This window comes from Phyllostomus discolor, chromosome 2, assembly GCF_004126475.2.
Source record: "Phyllostomus discolor isolate MPI-MPIP mPhyDis1 chromosome 2, mPhyDis1.pri.v3, whole genome shotgun sequence".
Classification (NCBI taxonomy): domain Eukaryota; kingdom Metazoa; phylum Chordata; class Mammalia; order Chiroptera; family Phyllostomidae; genus Phyllostomus; species Phyllostomus discolor.
The window spans coordinates 110579594-110595826 of NC_040904.2; the positions used below are offsets into that span (position 1 = coordinate 110579594).

The 16233-nt window shown below is 46.8% G+C and overlaps 1 pseudogene; it reads right to left on the reverse strand.

The window, feature by feature from the left end:
• Positions 1–1661: 1661 nt before the first annotated feature.
• Positions 1662–5834, reverse strand: LOC114488937 (annotated as a pseudogene).
• Between the last annotated feature and the right edge of the window lie 10399 nt (positions 5835–16233).

Here is a 16233-nt window from a genome sequence, read left to right on the forward strand (position 1 = left end):
CAGTGGGGTTTGGGGTGGCAGAAGAAACTGCCAGATTTTTGCCACTTACAGTGCCTGCACAGACTTAGAATGTACACAAACCCACACACTCTGGGTTTCACTACCAGGGCAGCATCTGTAAAGGTACCAGTCACAAACAGGAAGTGGGTGAAGTAACTGGAAATGGGGCAAGTGATGGTAAAACCTCCAGCACTTGTCCCCTCTCTAAGCCCTCCCCCCACACAGAGCCAAAAAGTGGTTAAGTGGGTTGCCCCATCCTGGCAATTACTTAAGGCTCCACCCCATACAATATACAGGTGCCTTTTCTACATAGGCCATGCAACTAAGACAGGAGGTGAAAGAAGCTCTATCTAATACATAGAAACAGATACAGGGAGGCTGCCAGATTGAGGTACAAGGAAATATGGCCAAATAAAAGAACAGAACAAAATCCAAGAAAAAGAACTAAATAAAACAGAGATATCCAACCTATTAGATGCAGAGTTCAAAACACTGGTGATCAGGATGCTCAGATAACTCAAGAGTATGGCAACAATCTAAAGGAAAAAAAATGAAGGTCACACTAAGTGAGATAAAGAAAAATCCACAGGGAGCCAACAGTGAAGAAAAGGAAGCCAGGATTGAAATCAACAATTTGGAATATAGGGAAGAAATAAACATTCAACCAGAATTGAATGAAGAAACAAGAATTCAAAAAAAAAAAAAAGAGAAGACTCTGGGACATCTCCAAAAGTCCCAACATCTGAATCATAGAGTTGCCAGGAGAAGAGGAAGAGCAAGAAACTGAAAACTTATTTGAAAAAAATAATGAAAGAAAACTTCCCTACTTTGGCAAAGGAAATAGACATACAAGTCCAGGAAGCACACAGAGTCCCAAACAATTTGGCCCCAAACAGGACCACACCAAGACACAGCATAATTAAAATGCCAAAGGTTAAAGATAAATAGAAAAATCTTAAAATCAACAAGAGAAAATCAGAGTTACCTACAAAGGAGTTCCCATAAGACTATCAGCTGATTTCTCAAAAGAAACTTTGCTGGCTAGAACAGATTGGAAAGAAGTATTCAAAGTCATGAAAATCAAGGGCCTACAACCTAGGTTACTCTATCCAGCAAAGCTGTCATTCAGAAGAGAAGGGCAGATAAAGTGCTTCCCGGACAAGGTAAAGCTAAAGGAGTTCATCATCATCAAGCCATTATTACATGAAATGTTAAAGGAACTTATTAAGAAAAAGAAGATCAAAATCATGAACATTAAAAAAGTAACAAATTCACAAATATCAACAACTGAATGTAAAAAACAAACAAAAAAACTAAGCAAACAACCAACAACAGGAATAAAATCATAGGTATGGAGACCATTTGGAGAGTTATCAGGTGAGAGTGGGAAGGGGGAGCATGGGCAAAATGGTACAGGGATTAAGAAGCATAATTGGTAGGTACAAAATAGACAGGAGAAGGTTAAGGATAGTATAGGAAATGGAAAAGCCAAAAAACTTACAGGCATGACTTATGGACATGAACTGAGGGGGAAGTGGTTGCTGGAAGGAAGGGGTTACCAGGTGGAGGGGAGCAAAAGGGAAAAAAAGTGAGACAACTGTAATAGCATGGTCAATTAAATATACTTAAAAAATAAATAGCTAAAACCTCTCCAAAAGAAGATCATTTTATCAGTATATCAATATTTTTACGATTTCTTCTTTAGAAAGTGATGTCAAGGCCTATTGCTTATTAAACCACTATTGTTTACTGATACATTGTAAATGTTAAAAAAAGAAAAAATATGAGGATCACAGAAAATGCTTGGCATCTGTACAAACACATTCTCAGTAAACAAGTCAGCACTGTGTTTTTTGTTACTGGAGGTCTTCTTGCCCCATACCTTCATGCAGCGCGTTCAACAGCAAACATACTTGTCCAACAGGGAAACTGACTGTTCTCCACAGGTGGTGATGCTCCTTTTCCCAATTTCCATGGAAGGCCCTTAAAGCCTTTCAGATGCTTGCACATCCATGGCTTGTTTTTCATCCTCACTTTTACTTCTCCAGATTGTACAGTGAAAAAGACTCGGCCAAGTCTCCCTGAGCAATGACTTGTTCTCCATCACTGTGTACTTTGGTGCCTGTCACACCTACCACGTTTAGGTGTTCAGAAACTTCCAAAGATTTAAGGAATGGCAGTGAGTCAGTGAAACTTTCATACATTTTTCTCTTTTTGGCATTATTTTTTTTACAACTATTCTGAAGGCTACCCTGTCCAAACCCCCACAGAGCAGCAAGACAGCAGCAGTGACCACAGCTGCTTCTGGAGTAGCTGTACATTGAGGCCCACAGCGCCCACGGCTGTCCTAGTTACCAACACATCTTCCAACACCATCACATTTTACATAAACATCAAACGTCCCTCTATTGATTACATACAAGCTGTCACCATCCTAACCTCGATCCCCTTCTTTGACTCATTTTTCAAAAGTGGCATCTAGTACTTGAGACATTTGCTCCTGATCCAGGTTCTTAAACAGCAGGATGTCTTTGCAAGCCTCTTGCAATTGATTTTTTTTTTTTTGATCATCGGTTTTCGGATGTATAATCCTGGACTCTGCATCATCTCCTTCTTCAGGACTATAAACTGCACATACAGAAGCACGCCTCGTGAATTGGTTTATTACTGGAGCGTTGAACACCCCTGTATCCACTGCCTCCTCCCCCTCTTCCTGCTCCCGGTTCTTGGAGTCGGTGTGCAAGGGCTTCTCCGCAGCGAAGTTGACCTCCTTGTTGCGGGAGCCTCCCCCAGCGGTGGCGCCAGCGTCTCCCAGGTCCTGCCCTTATGGCCACAACACTGGGTGCCTTTGCGCTAGTTCTGCTGCTGCAGGCACGTGAAGTGCTGCAGCGCAAACTCCAGCTGCTCCTCGGGCTGGTGCCTCAGTACCTCCACGATGAAACCCGGCAGCAGCTCCGCCAGCCCCTCCGAAATCTTGATGCTCACCCTGCTTTCCAGGCAGCGGGGCGCCTGCGCGCCGCTGTCCTCACCCCGTGCCGGGACTGGCCCGCGGCTCCCACGGCCTAAGAGCAAACGCGGATGGTGCCGCAGGCACTACCCGCTGCGAGTGCGGCCTCCTGGGCCTGGGCCTTTCTGCTGCTCCAGCACCTGGCTGCTTGGTGCCGGACAGCAGCTGAGCGAGAGGAGGGCTGGCAGCACTTCTGGCTTCTCCTGCTCCCGCAGGGGCTGCCTATATATCCCATTTTGTCCTTCCTTCTGTTAATGGAGCTGACTACATTTTGAGGAGCAATATGCACAGCACTCACTTGGGAAGTGGTTAAACGCAGAATTCAATGAATATTTCTGGAAAGAGATTCAAGACTCTGCAGCAAGCTTCTGGACCACCTGCCCTACAAGCCAGGCCAATTAATTCTTCATTCTCTTGGGAAAAGTCATAGCACCAAGGGCTGATCTCAGCGAGTAGGTCCCACATATTTTACAGAAAGCTTTTTAAAATGCAAATTATCCATTCTTCCCTTTCCAGTCTGTTCCACTCATCCACTCTCCACCCATCACTACCATCTGACAGGGCCCAGCAGGTCTAAGTGCGTCTGAGTGCCTCTCTGCCACAGCCAGGCCTTAGCTGGCCCTGTTCCCAGCTCCCAGCAGGCTTCTCACCTGCTTCAACGACCAAATCCTGTTTTTATCTGTGTATTTGACTCTCTCAATTGGAACAAGGATCCTGAGGCTAAAAGCTTGTAGTCTGTATTCGTTCATTAGACAAATATTTATTGAGTATTACCCTGTGCAAAGCACTGATCTTTCTAGGTGGGGAGGAAGGTACAGCAGAGAACAAAAAAGACCTGAATCCCTGCCGTATTAGCGTTCGTGCTGGTGGGGACACAGGTACTAAACAAGCTAAACAAGCAAAACATTGGCTAGGGATTCACATTAAGCATGACAAATAACGCAGGGGAGAGAGATAGGAATTTGGGGGGTGATGTTGACATTTTATGGAGGAAGGCCGGAGCAGTCTTCACTAGGAGGTAGCAGTGGGTAGAGAGGTGTGAGGGAAGTGGGGGAGCCAGCCATACGGGTATCTGAGAGGCTCATTCTGGGTGGAGAGAATAGCAAATACAAAGGTCCTGAGACAGAAGCCTGTGGAGTGCATCCTAGGCGGCCAGTGTGAGGGGACAGTGTGAGCGAGGCAGAGGAGGGAAGAAGATGAAGCCAAAAGGGTAGCAGGTTAGGTCCTGGAGGCTCTAGGATTGCCCAGTGGAAATATTACAGCCATGCGTGTACTTTTCAGTTTTCTAGTAACAATCCTAAGAAAGTAAAAAGAAACAAGTGAATTTAATTTAATTTTATTTTTAATTAAATGTATTGAGGTGACATTGGTTAATAGGGTCATACAGGTTTCAGGTGTACATTTTTATGATACATGATCTGTGTTGCATTATATGCTCACCACCCAAAGTCAAATCATTAATTTTTTAATCCTCCCCAAGAATACATTTAATTTTTAGAGAGAGAGGGCAAAAGAGAAAGAGAGAGAGAAACATCAATGTGAGAGAGAAACTTCGATCAGTTGCCTCCTGTACTTGCCTAGACCAAGGACCAAACCTGCATCCTAGGTGTGTGCCCTGACTGGGAGTTGAACCTGCAGTCTTTTAGTGTATGGGATGATGCTCCACCCAATTGAGCCACCCAGCCAGGGCAAATTGTTAACTTTTATATATTTTATATAACCCAATATATCTAAAATATTATTTCCACATGTGGTTGATATATAAAAATTATTGATGAGATATTTTACTTTTTTGGTATTGTTTCTGAAGTCCATTGTACATTTCACACTGATCACACATCTCAATTTTGACTAGGCACATTTTAGGCGCTCAGTAGCTGCCTGTAATTAGTGGCCAGTGCCATGGGCAGCAGAGTCTCGGACATGTGAAGACCTTGACTTTTCCTCTGCAGTATGTTAAAATGCAGGTTTTGTTATCATTCAGGTACAGCAAGGCCCACGGATCAGGAGATGACTGCTACTGCAACACTAGTTGTCACATTCACAGTCCCCAGAGAAGAGGGCACACCACACCAAAAGGGCAACACAAGGATGCGCCAGGGTCAGTCAGGAGGTGGAAGGGAAGGGGGAAACTGAGCACGAGACTTTGTTGTGGTTTCCATGGAAAGGAATCAGAGTGTGGGCAAGCAGGCACACAGGCTGGGCTAATCTGGAGACTATCAGTGGATTCTGGGGCCTTGGGCTGCCTCTGGTTGTCTGGCCTGGCCCTGGGCTGATTAGGGCAGGCAGGTATCGGCCTTGAAGGTAAGAGGTCCACAGAGGAGGTTTGGGGATGCCGACCCTAGACTGGTTGATTTGGGTATGAAAGGCACCTCACAAGACACCCTAGGAAAGACAGTCTCTCTGGAGTCATCAAGTCCCCAAGATATGAATGCATCAGAAAGACAAGGTCAACATAGAGGGACATAGAAGCTGCAGGGCCGGAGCCAAAAAGGGGCGTGAGCTGGCAGCCCTGTTTGAGGGGAGATGAAAGGGGACAAGGGTGGAAACCAGGACAGCTAGGGGGCTGCTGCAATGCTCCAGCAAGAGGACGAGGCTTAGGTAGAGATGGAGGCGCTGGGGGTGGGGAGGTCATCTGAATTCTAGACAGAGAGATCTCAAAAATGATCCCTTACCTAAGCACCTGGATGCCGAGCTAAGTGAGAGTTGGCTCTTCGGTGTACCTTTGAAGGCGAGTAGGAAAACACATTGCTGAAATACTTACACATTCAATAAAATTCCGGCGTGCGTAGACGGTGAAGTAATCCTGAAACAGACCCAGAGTCATTCTCCGTTGGCTCCTCACCACTCGGAGGGTCCCTGCGCCAGGCTGGCTGTGTCATTGTGTTTCCCAGTTTGGAGTCTGGGTTTAGAAGCGGGGTCTGTCCGAAGAGCAGGTCAGCGTCCAGAGCAGGTGCAGTATCAGGGCCAGTGGATCCCCTTTGACTCCCATACACCTTCGCTGACAGGATGTCCCAGGGCTTTGCTGCAGAAAGACTGCTGTTGAAGGAGCCACTTGTCCTTCTATGCCTCTCTGAGGCAACGTCTTCTATGCGAAAGTGCTGCCTGGCCCAAGGTCCACGTGTCAGGAGTCAGTGGGGCTCCTGGCTAACAGATCCCTCACCTTATTCATCACCTTCATCCCAGCATCCAGCTGGGAGATATTAGAATTACTTTTGCATATTTTCTTCACAATCTAAACAGAATGCTTTTGATTTTCCCAGCGTCTGGCCTCCTTCGTAGCTTGTCGCTAACTCCAGCCCAGCTGCAGGAAGCACAGCCAGTTGGGCGCGGGGGGGGGGGGGGGGGGGGGGGGGGGGGGCTTTCCCCTCTGCATTCAAAATGATGGTGGGTCGAGGCGCACTCAGAGCTCACAGAGGCATACAGTTAAGATAGGAATATTGAGTCAGACAAAACCACCGCTTTCCTAGAAAGCAGGTGACTGGATGGAGACTCTTTAAAAAAAACAAAAACAAAAACAGGTATGCTTTTAAAAGCAACGCAACTGACCTGTCAACACCCGTGCCAAAAATCACAGGCTGCAGGGAGGCGCTGCTCAAAGTAGCCCCTGAGAAGTCACCCTGTTTGGAAGATCTCCCAGTGCTCAGGGCACGTCTGGAACTCACTCCCCTCGGCAGTGGCCTTCAGAGTCCATTTAAGGCGTGTAGGAAACCCCATCTCATTTTTGGGAACCAAAACAATGGTGTTACCCACTTTGATTTCATATATTAACAGATTTGATTCTGAATGTTTTTTGCTACTTTCTGAGCCCATTTTTAAAAATCTGAAAAGGCCCAAGGCCTGAAAGCAATTATATTCAAAGTCTGCCAATACATTCAAGTCATTATTTCATCACTGAAGTAAGGGGATCATTCCAATGAAAATGTATTTAAACCTCTGACTAAAAAGCTTTTATTGAAAGATTATTCTGAATTTTCAAACAGAAAAGTTTACAACTCATGCATGATGGATGCACATTCAGGACCTGACCCCGGTGTGACCAGAGCTGTCCACCATGGTGTGTGGACTTTCTTCTCATCACACATGGTCCCGCGTTTGACTGTCTGTGTTCCATCCACACCTTCTCTGCTCCTACCCTGCTCCTCTCCCTCTGCTCATCTTACCACTGGCTCTTCACGTGGCACATGCAGCTCCTGCAAAAACACACCCTGTCCAGCTGGTGGCCTCCCTCCCCCCAGGTCTCTGCAGTTCATGATGATTCTCTCTTGGGCTATGTACTTGAGCTTCAATTCACGAATGTACCCTATGATGACCATGGCAGTGACCGACTCCGAGAGACCCACTGGACCACAGCACCATCCGAGATGGCTTATTGGCCTAAATACCTGAGTCAGACATGGTCACATGGTCTCCTTCTCAGGCAAGAGTCCTTTCTTTCAGGGAAACATTTCTGCATTTGCTGTAGACTAATATTCATTACCTTCCCTGCCTCGACGTTCGAAATCCCAAATGCCATGACTGAATTTTAGAATGGACATCAATCTCTTAAAGTTGGATTAGTGTCAAATTGAAATCTGCAGTTATATTTACCACACTTAAACGTGCCTCTCCAGCCCACCAGGCCAGGGAAGTGTGAGCAAGCCCTGAGTGAGCAGGACCCACACGGGCTTCTGTGAGCAAGTGGGTTCAGAGTGTTTGTGTTTGGGGGGAGTGTGAACTGTTGCTAACCATGAGCTCACAACAAGTGGCCAAGAAGAGTTCAAGGGTAGACACCAAGGCCAGCAAGGAAGACTTGAAGGACATAACCATGGAAAGGGGTGGGGCCAGGAACCGTCAAGTCAGGCCCTGCACACATGGCTTGAAGAAATATCTTAGGATGTGCTCTGTGTATCTAGGACACCCTGTAGTGTCAATTGTGGGTCTTCACCCAGCAGGATCTTGGCCCATTTCTGACAGTAAGCATCATTCTCCCAAGGGCTAGAGTTCCTTAAATCGCAGTCACACCTCTCTTCCTTGACAAAGTGGTAACTGAGGAGGTGGCCTAAACTGGGTACCCTGAATACATGCCCCTTGCAGATAATCTTAGATTTCCCATACTGGTGGGCATGTATAAGAGGTATATGACAGCATATTGACGTGTATTTAGGTATTACTTTGAACTGCATTAAATGAATTTTCTACCCTCAGTAGATCTGTCTTTTTTTATGTTTTACCAAGTTGCGTGTTATCTTTTTTTGCATTTCGTGAGCACACATCAGGAACAGAGGCTCTGGGCAATGCAGGGAAACCAGCTCGATGCTTTGTCACTCAGCAGCGCACGGTGTGCAGTAGACGTGGCAGCTGGCGTCACGGTGAGTATGAACATCTTGTCTGCCGGTCGTATCAGGCCCCAAAACTGACCTTCTCCCTCCCCTCTTTTTCAACAATCACACTCTTCATTCCTTAACTCTCTTTACCTCCCTTTTAATTTTCTCACTTGCTTTTTGGTGGTTTCATTTTCAGCCCAGCTGTCAGAAGGTGTAGACATCCTCCTTTCTTCCCCCTCATTCCTCACCCTTGGTTACCTTTCCACCGGTCCTGCATGAAACTGCCGGCCTCGAAACCCAGTCTGAAACCAGTGATCACTGTGTTCCTGCCACTTGTCTGATTTAGATCATTACTTTGGAGTGTAGGAAATGTTTTCCCCATTCACCAGAAACTAAAGTTCAATTTTATTTTTATTTATTTTTAGAGAGAGGGGAAGAGAGGGAGAAAGAGAGGGAGAGAAGCATCAGTGTGAGAAACATCGATTGGTTGCCTCTCGCACTCGCCACAAACCAGGACCAGCCAGCAGCCCAGGCATGTGCCCTGCTTGGGAACTGACCTTTCACTTTGCAGGACCATGCTCAACCAACTGAACCATGCTCGTTAGGGAAAAGTTAAATTTTAAAATTAAAATTTAGTGTTCTAAGAAAACGAACATGACTATATGCAAAAATTACCTGGTTGTCCATCATAACATTGTCTAGAATAGAAAAACAATGAGAAGAAAAGTTAAAATCCACCCACAGAAGCTTAATTAAATCGAGTTCTTATACTAGAGTTATAAGAAAGTCACATAAATATAATATTTGATGATGTGGTAAGTTGTTTATAATATATTGTTGGTAAAAAAAAAGGTTAAAATCAGTATGTAGAGGATGAGTCCATCTTTGCAAATGAACCAAAACTACTCACCCCTAGTCATAGAAAGAAAAAACCCCAAAGTGAATAAGAAATAACAAATGTTAATGGGATCAGCTCTGGATACGGGAGAATCGTGCTTGGGTTTTATTTCCTTAATTTTACTTATCTATATTTTCTTAAAAATCCACAAATAATTTTGAAATGATGACAGTTTTAATTTTTTCATTTGAATTTTGAGGGATGGAAACAGTCTTACACAGGACCAGAGAGAGGCAGACAGGGAAGCAAAGGCTCAGGTGGAGAGAGGGCCCAGGTAGCACGAGGGGGCCCTGCCTGACCCCTTCCCAGGTTCCCCCGGAGGGCTTTATCTGAGGTAGATGGCAGTCAACCCTGAAGAGGACCCTTGGCAGGGCAGGCACACATTTAAGGGGGCGATGCTCAGTGATACACTGAATGTTTTCCTTTCATAGGTAGGGAAGCTTGTTCCTGAGTGAGTGGTCTGCTAGGGCCACCATGACAAATACCCCAGACTGGGGTCTTAAATGAGAGACATTTAGTTCTCACAGTCCTGGAGTCGGGAAGTCCAAGAGCAAGGTGTGGGCAGGGTTGGTTTCTCCTGAGGCCTCCCTCCCTGGCTTGCAGATGGACAGCTTCTCCCTATGTCCTCACACGACGCTTCCTCTGTGCATCAGGGTCCTGCTGTCTCCCGTGTGTCCACACTTCCTCGCGTTACAGGGACACCGGTCTCAGTCTTATTGACTTAGGGACCACCCCAGAGGCCTCTTTTTAACTGAATCTCCTCTTTAAAGGCCCTCTCTCCAAACATTCTGAGGTTCTAGGGGTAGGGCTTGAACAGATGACTCTGAGGGGGACCCAGATCAGCCCGCAGCAGCCACTCTCCTGTTTTCTGAGTGGAAACCAAGCTGAGGCAAGCATGAGAAGTGCTGAAGGACGCATCACGGTTTTCTTGACATTGTATCTGCATTTTTTACCTCTCTCCACTAGAGGGCAAACTTTTAAGATGCTTATTTTAAAATGGTAGCCTTTATTTTTAACCCTTGATAGCCTAAATAGTTTATCTTAAATTAAAAAAAAATGTTAGAAACAGATAACATTTGTCTCAACAAATCTCAGCAGCCCATTCTTCTCTTTTTTTGGAAGTTCAGAATCATAGACTAAGATAATTTTCCACTACTGGGTGTGGATGTTTTGATTTCAAAATCAGTTTTTCAAAAAAGTAATTCTTTGCTCATATTACATTTCATTATAACTCCTATAATTTTAGTTTCATCATCGCATGTTCTGAACACCTTACGAGATTAAGAGTTATTATGCAAGATTTCTCAAAGGGAATTCTGCAGTCAGAGGACTTGAATTCACTTGTTTGTTTGCTCACTCAGCCTGTCAACAGACGTGTTACTGTGTGCAAGGCATGAGCTGGGCACCATCAGCTGCCGGGAGCATATCTCCCGCCTCCTTGGATGTGACAACAACACAAATGTCTCCAGATATCACCAAAGGTCCCTATGGGTCAAAATTGCCCCTGGTAGAGGACCGCTGAGCTAGAAAAAATTGAATCGGTCACACTGTCATCAAATGGAGACAGCACCCAGCCCAGGTCCTGGCTGCGTGCAGCACCCCTGTCCAGCCCTTGCCATCCAGTCCGCACTGTTCACACTGTCATATCCAACCTACTCAGCACCACGGCTCCCCTGCCCCCGATGACTGCGTGTACCAGGAATGCTTCCTAGGCATGAGCTCAGTGGACACTGACAAGCCCTTGGAGGTGGACACATTATGAAATCTGATCTACAAGTGAGGACCCTGAGTTCAGAACCCTGTGTGCATGACCATAGGTGAGTCCACATCTGCTTCTGGATGCATTGTTTTTAGCCTCTCTACCTCCACTGGCAACTGATGACACCTACCTTGTCACCCTCCTTTCGTAGCCTACTTAATCCAATGACAGGCTATCACGGGCTGTGTTCTTACAGACTGCGTGCACCTGCCCATGTGCTGGGGCTTGATAAGTGTTGTTCATGGGTTGACTGAGCACCTTCTCCCCATGTGCTTTTACTTTTTGAACATCATGAGTGAATTCGGGAATTAGTCTCTCTGTGGATCTTTATCTGTGTTGCTCCTTCTCCTAGAAAGAGTTGTCATTAATGTCAGAATCATTCAGTTACATTTGCAGAGACGGCCTGTGTCTTGGGGAAGTGTGCATGCCTTCACCCTTGAGGAGCACAGCACCCATGGCTTTCTTAGTGTTTACTACAGAAATGGAGGTGGCATTCAAAATCTTATGCCAGAGATTTCATCTTTTGTATTTGGGATGTACAAAGTCTGGGTGACACAAATATAGAGCGAGTGAAGCTGAGCAGCTGTGGGAATTGACTGTAGCCAGAAATCCATGGGCAGAAAAGAGAACTAACAGGGACTCACTGGTGGGGGCAGGGAGGGGAGCCAGAATCACTCAGGAAAGCTATGAGGCCAGCACAGCACATTGGGACTGCAGAGGCTAAAGAGAAGGTGGGAAAGGATCCTTGGCTCAGGGTTTCCATCTGCACAATGGGCATCCTACTGCCACCAGCCTGGCAGGTCAGCTCTGAGGTGTCGCTAAGAGAAGGCTAAGTTAACAACAGCACAGTGCCTGGCGTGCAGTAACGTACCCAACACAATTTCTCTTCCCCTCTTTGTGCCATCTTGTGTCTCTTGTTCTTCTCTTCAGTTCAGACAGGCTTTCTTATTTTGTGGCTTGGAAGGAGTAGCACGTAGAAATCCACGAGGTGTAATGCATCACATTGCAGGGGGAAGAGGCAGGAGAGGGTGTCATGGAGAGAGGCTCTTATCCACAGTGTGGTGTCTCTTGGGCTCTGGGGCTGGAGCCAGACCGGGGTTGACTGGTGGCAGGCAGCCCTTTTGGAAGGCGGGGTCTCCTGGAGCTCACCGCACCGTGGAGAAGCAGAGAGAAGCAGGGAGAACGGGGACAGGCTGCTGGAGGCGCGTGGAGAGTCCTGGACCCCAGGGCCAGACAGGCCCGGCCAGGGGCTGGGGGCCCCTTCACCAGGGGCCCCACAGTCAGAGGGGCTCCGGGAGCTCCCATGCTGGCTTTCATCTAACTGGCATCTTATTTTTCAATTATCTTGGTTTTGTACTATATGTTTTGAAATAAATTGTTGCTTATTTTACTTATCTAATTCACTAAGGTTTCTGGTCGTTTTCTATCTTGATGCATTTTTAATGACCTTAATTTCCTCCTTAACCCATTCAGAATTTTTCTCTTCTATTTACCTTTGTCTTAACTTTTATCTTTCAAAAATTCTTATTCCTTTTATTGTGGCTTGCAAGTCATTTTAATTTCTCTAAGCTAACACCCTTTCATTTTTTTATCTGTCTTAATTTTTTTATAAAAACAATTTATCTTTTTAAGTCCCCTTCTTACATTTTGTCCATCTTAATCTTTTTGTTGTTGTTTTTTCTCTTAATTTCTTAGTGCTGGGCGATGTCTGTTTTATTTTTGAACTCGGGTTTATCAGTGGTGGGCAAGACGTGTGTGTGCAGACTGAGCGCGGGGCTAGGGCTGGGTGCCTGGCCACGGCCATCCCTGGCCTGGCTGCAGACTGTGCCTCCTTGCAGCTCCCGCCCTCGCCCTGTTCGCAGACCACAGCTCGCAGTGTCAGAAGCACACAAGCTGTATTCCTTCCCAGAAGGATGGCGATTTACCCATGCGGGCAGCAACCTGAGTTCATTATTTAACAAATGCCATAAGTCCTACCTGAGGCCACTCTGGTGAAAGCCGGACGGGACACCCATCCTCCTGGAGCTTCCGCCGGTGGGCAGACAACAGCAGGCGTCCGGGAGTAATACACAACAGAGAGAGAATTTAACAAACAATGAAGGTACAGGCTGAAGACTGACAGAGCGAGGAGATGGAGGGCTGGGGGACTTAGCAGAAAAGGTGAGGAACCCTGCTGCCAACGTTTTGTTTCTGAGGACCAGGTCGAGTCTCTTTCCGGGCAGGTGCCTGTGACGGGGCGTAAGGAGACCCGGCAGGTCTGAGGCGGGAGGCCGGGAGGCCTTTTCAGGGACTCCACTCCGGGTTTGTACAATTGATTCCCATAACCATTTCCATCCATTTGCTCTTTCTCTGTTGTTTGTTTATTAGTTTGGGGTATCTGGGGCTTCTGGAGACAAAAATTGCTGGAAAATTCCATTCAAAAAGAATTGCCTGAATGGTACATTGATATGTACCATTTGAGCACTAACCACGCCTTTGTGTAAGGCGCAAAAAAAAAAAAAACTAAAATCACATACAAACAAGCAAAAGGGATGGTCTCTGCCACCCATAATGGATGGGCCTTGGACAACCCACGAGGATGAGAAGCTCCCAGCAGAGGGGCAGGCACATTCTGCCCTCTCCTCTCATGAGACAGCCAGGCCGAGCTGCCTGCGGAAACTGGGGCTGATGCAAGTCCATATGAGGTTCACAGCAGTGATGAGGCAGGAAAAGCCCTTTCATTTCCCAGGCTAGTTTACATGGGGTGGCCAGGGTAGAGGAGCAAACCAGGGCAGTGGCAGGATTATTGTGCAAACTCCATAAACAGTGAGCAACCTCGGGCATCTTCACTGACCACGCATCTCGGGACACCTGAACTGTGCCGGGATGAGGTGTCTAAAGTCTGCCTTCAGATCCATTCTAGGGGCTACAAACCCACCCAAGAGTTGTGACAGGGGCCCTAGGGGCAAACAATCTTTGCAACCCTGCCTCATCTCTTTCTCTGGCAAGGAAGTTCAACAAGACTGGCCAGGGCAATGGTGTCTGGCAAAGCTGGAGTGAAAGGTGGCCTGTTGGCCACTCTCAGCCAGCAGTGCGTAGAGGCTGCAGGTAAATACCAAGTGAACTCTAGGGAGCTGAGCCCATGAAGTCCGTTTGCTTCTGGTAATAGGGCTGGGCACAATGGGCTTGTCAGAGAGATCCGATGGGGAGGTCAGAAGATAAGCAGGGGAATGGGTTAGAAGGACCCAATAAACACCCATAATGGCAGCCAGCAGTGAACTGCATGGGCAGATCCAACCCTCTGCAGGGCCCAGGATTGGGGAGGCTCCACCTGGGACTGGGGTGCAGTGACGCTGAGACTTGAGGAAGAAGCCTGGCGACGTCTTCTGAGAGGAGCCCATGGCAGGAGGGTGTACAGAGGGCACCGGCCTCTTTGCAATGCTAGAGCCTCATGCAAAGGGCTTTCCGCTGCATCCCCTGACGAAGTTCTGGACTCTGTGAAAGAGCATCCCTGTTGCCACATGGCATCTTCATTGTCCTTTTGCAGTTGAGTCCAGTCTCTTGTACATTTAGCACAAGTGATTCAACTGTAGATGCTTGAAGGCAACTTTAAATAAAAAACAATGTAGATAACTAGTGGGATTCTGACAGCCACCCCCACAATAAGTATCTGCCCTGGAGTCTGAATATGTGAACATTTGCATCAAGTTCTGATCCTCTCACACCGAGAGCATCTCACACATCAGTGTTTAAAACCGCGACACATGTTTTTCGTACAACATGACCTCAAAACACAAGCCAAGCCAAGTGTTTCCTCTGGTGTGCAGCCACCGAAGCAGCCATCTGTTCAAAGCTGCAGGGAAACAGGCTGTGTGGTATTCACTGAGAGGCTGTCTCTCAGATGGCAATGCACCACTTCCCTGTGGGACTTTCCTTCCAAGGGTAATTTTGGTTGTATTGTGCTTTATTTCCTCCTGGATGTTGACTTGAGAATGTACCTAATGACTGCTGAGATACAATTCTGCTCAGTTCCTCTCTTCTCCACTAGGCTGTGAGCTCCTGGAGGGGCAAGCCATGGGGCCATGAATGAACCGAGAAGCCAGAGGGCCGCCAAGGTCAGGTTCCTGGGTGGTCTTGCTCAAAGGATGCTTTGGTTGTACTTCAGATTTGGGTGAAAGTGGTGCAGCTTCAGTCTATGCTGTGTGCAGCCACTGTTACTTCTAATATTTCATTAGAGGGACCATCTCCTGTTGGTGAAAACTAAACAGTGACACACCCTGGAAACTCTTAGCATTCGTAAGGGTCTGCAGCCCGGCACAATAAAGTGCTCAATTAAATGCTCAATAAAGTGCATGCTGAATGTTGAGGGAATGAATGAACAGATGAATGCATCCACCCCTCTTTCTAATCTACTGTGTAAACTCCTTAAATTCCTACAAGTCTCAAGTTCCTTCTAATAGGCAGCCCAGTCTCTGTAGTCATAATCTTCAGCTGAGTGCCCGGAGCACAAAGTCTGAATTGTTCCCTCTGAGCTCATCCTGATTGGGATCCTCCCAGCAGGGTGACTGGTAACACTTAGAAGAGGCTGCAACAGTGGCGAAGTTCCTGCTCTGTTACATCATCCCAGGGGAAGACTCTGACCTCTGTGAATCCGAATGCTGAGAGGGCCGCAGGATCATCATGAACTCCCCCTACTGCCCTCCCTGCACTCCAAGGCCCCAACTTTCTATTCTAGAGATTATGTTCATTTATCTATTTATTTATTTACATTTAACCTCATCTGAGAACATTTTTTCATTGTTTTTTCTAGAGAGAGAGAAAGGGAGAGAGAGGAACATCAATGAGAGAGAGAAGCCTTGATTGTCTGCCTCTCGAACGTGCCAGACTGGGGATCACACGGGGCACATATGCACCCGGACCAGAGATTCGGGATCGAGGATCAAACTTGCAATCTAGGTATGTGCCTTGCATGGGAATCAAACCCACGGCTTTTCAGTTACAAGACAGTGCTCCAGCCAATTGAACCACGCCAGCCAGGGCAAGATTATGCTGATTTAAATAGAAAACCCCTTGTTAACTCAGGGTTAACCTTTAAATGGCATGGCCCACCATCCAGCTGCATTTCCCAGTCCAGTGCAGATACTGTGGGAATCATCTGACAAGCTATTTTAAAGGCTGATTCTCACGCCTTAACTAGAGAATCAGATTCCATTGGTCTGTGGTAGAGTTTAGGTGCTGGTATATTGGAGAAACTCCCTGGCAATTCTAAAGTGTGTCTGAGTTT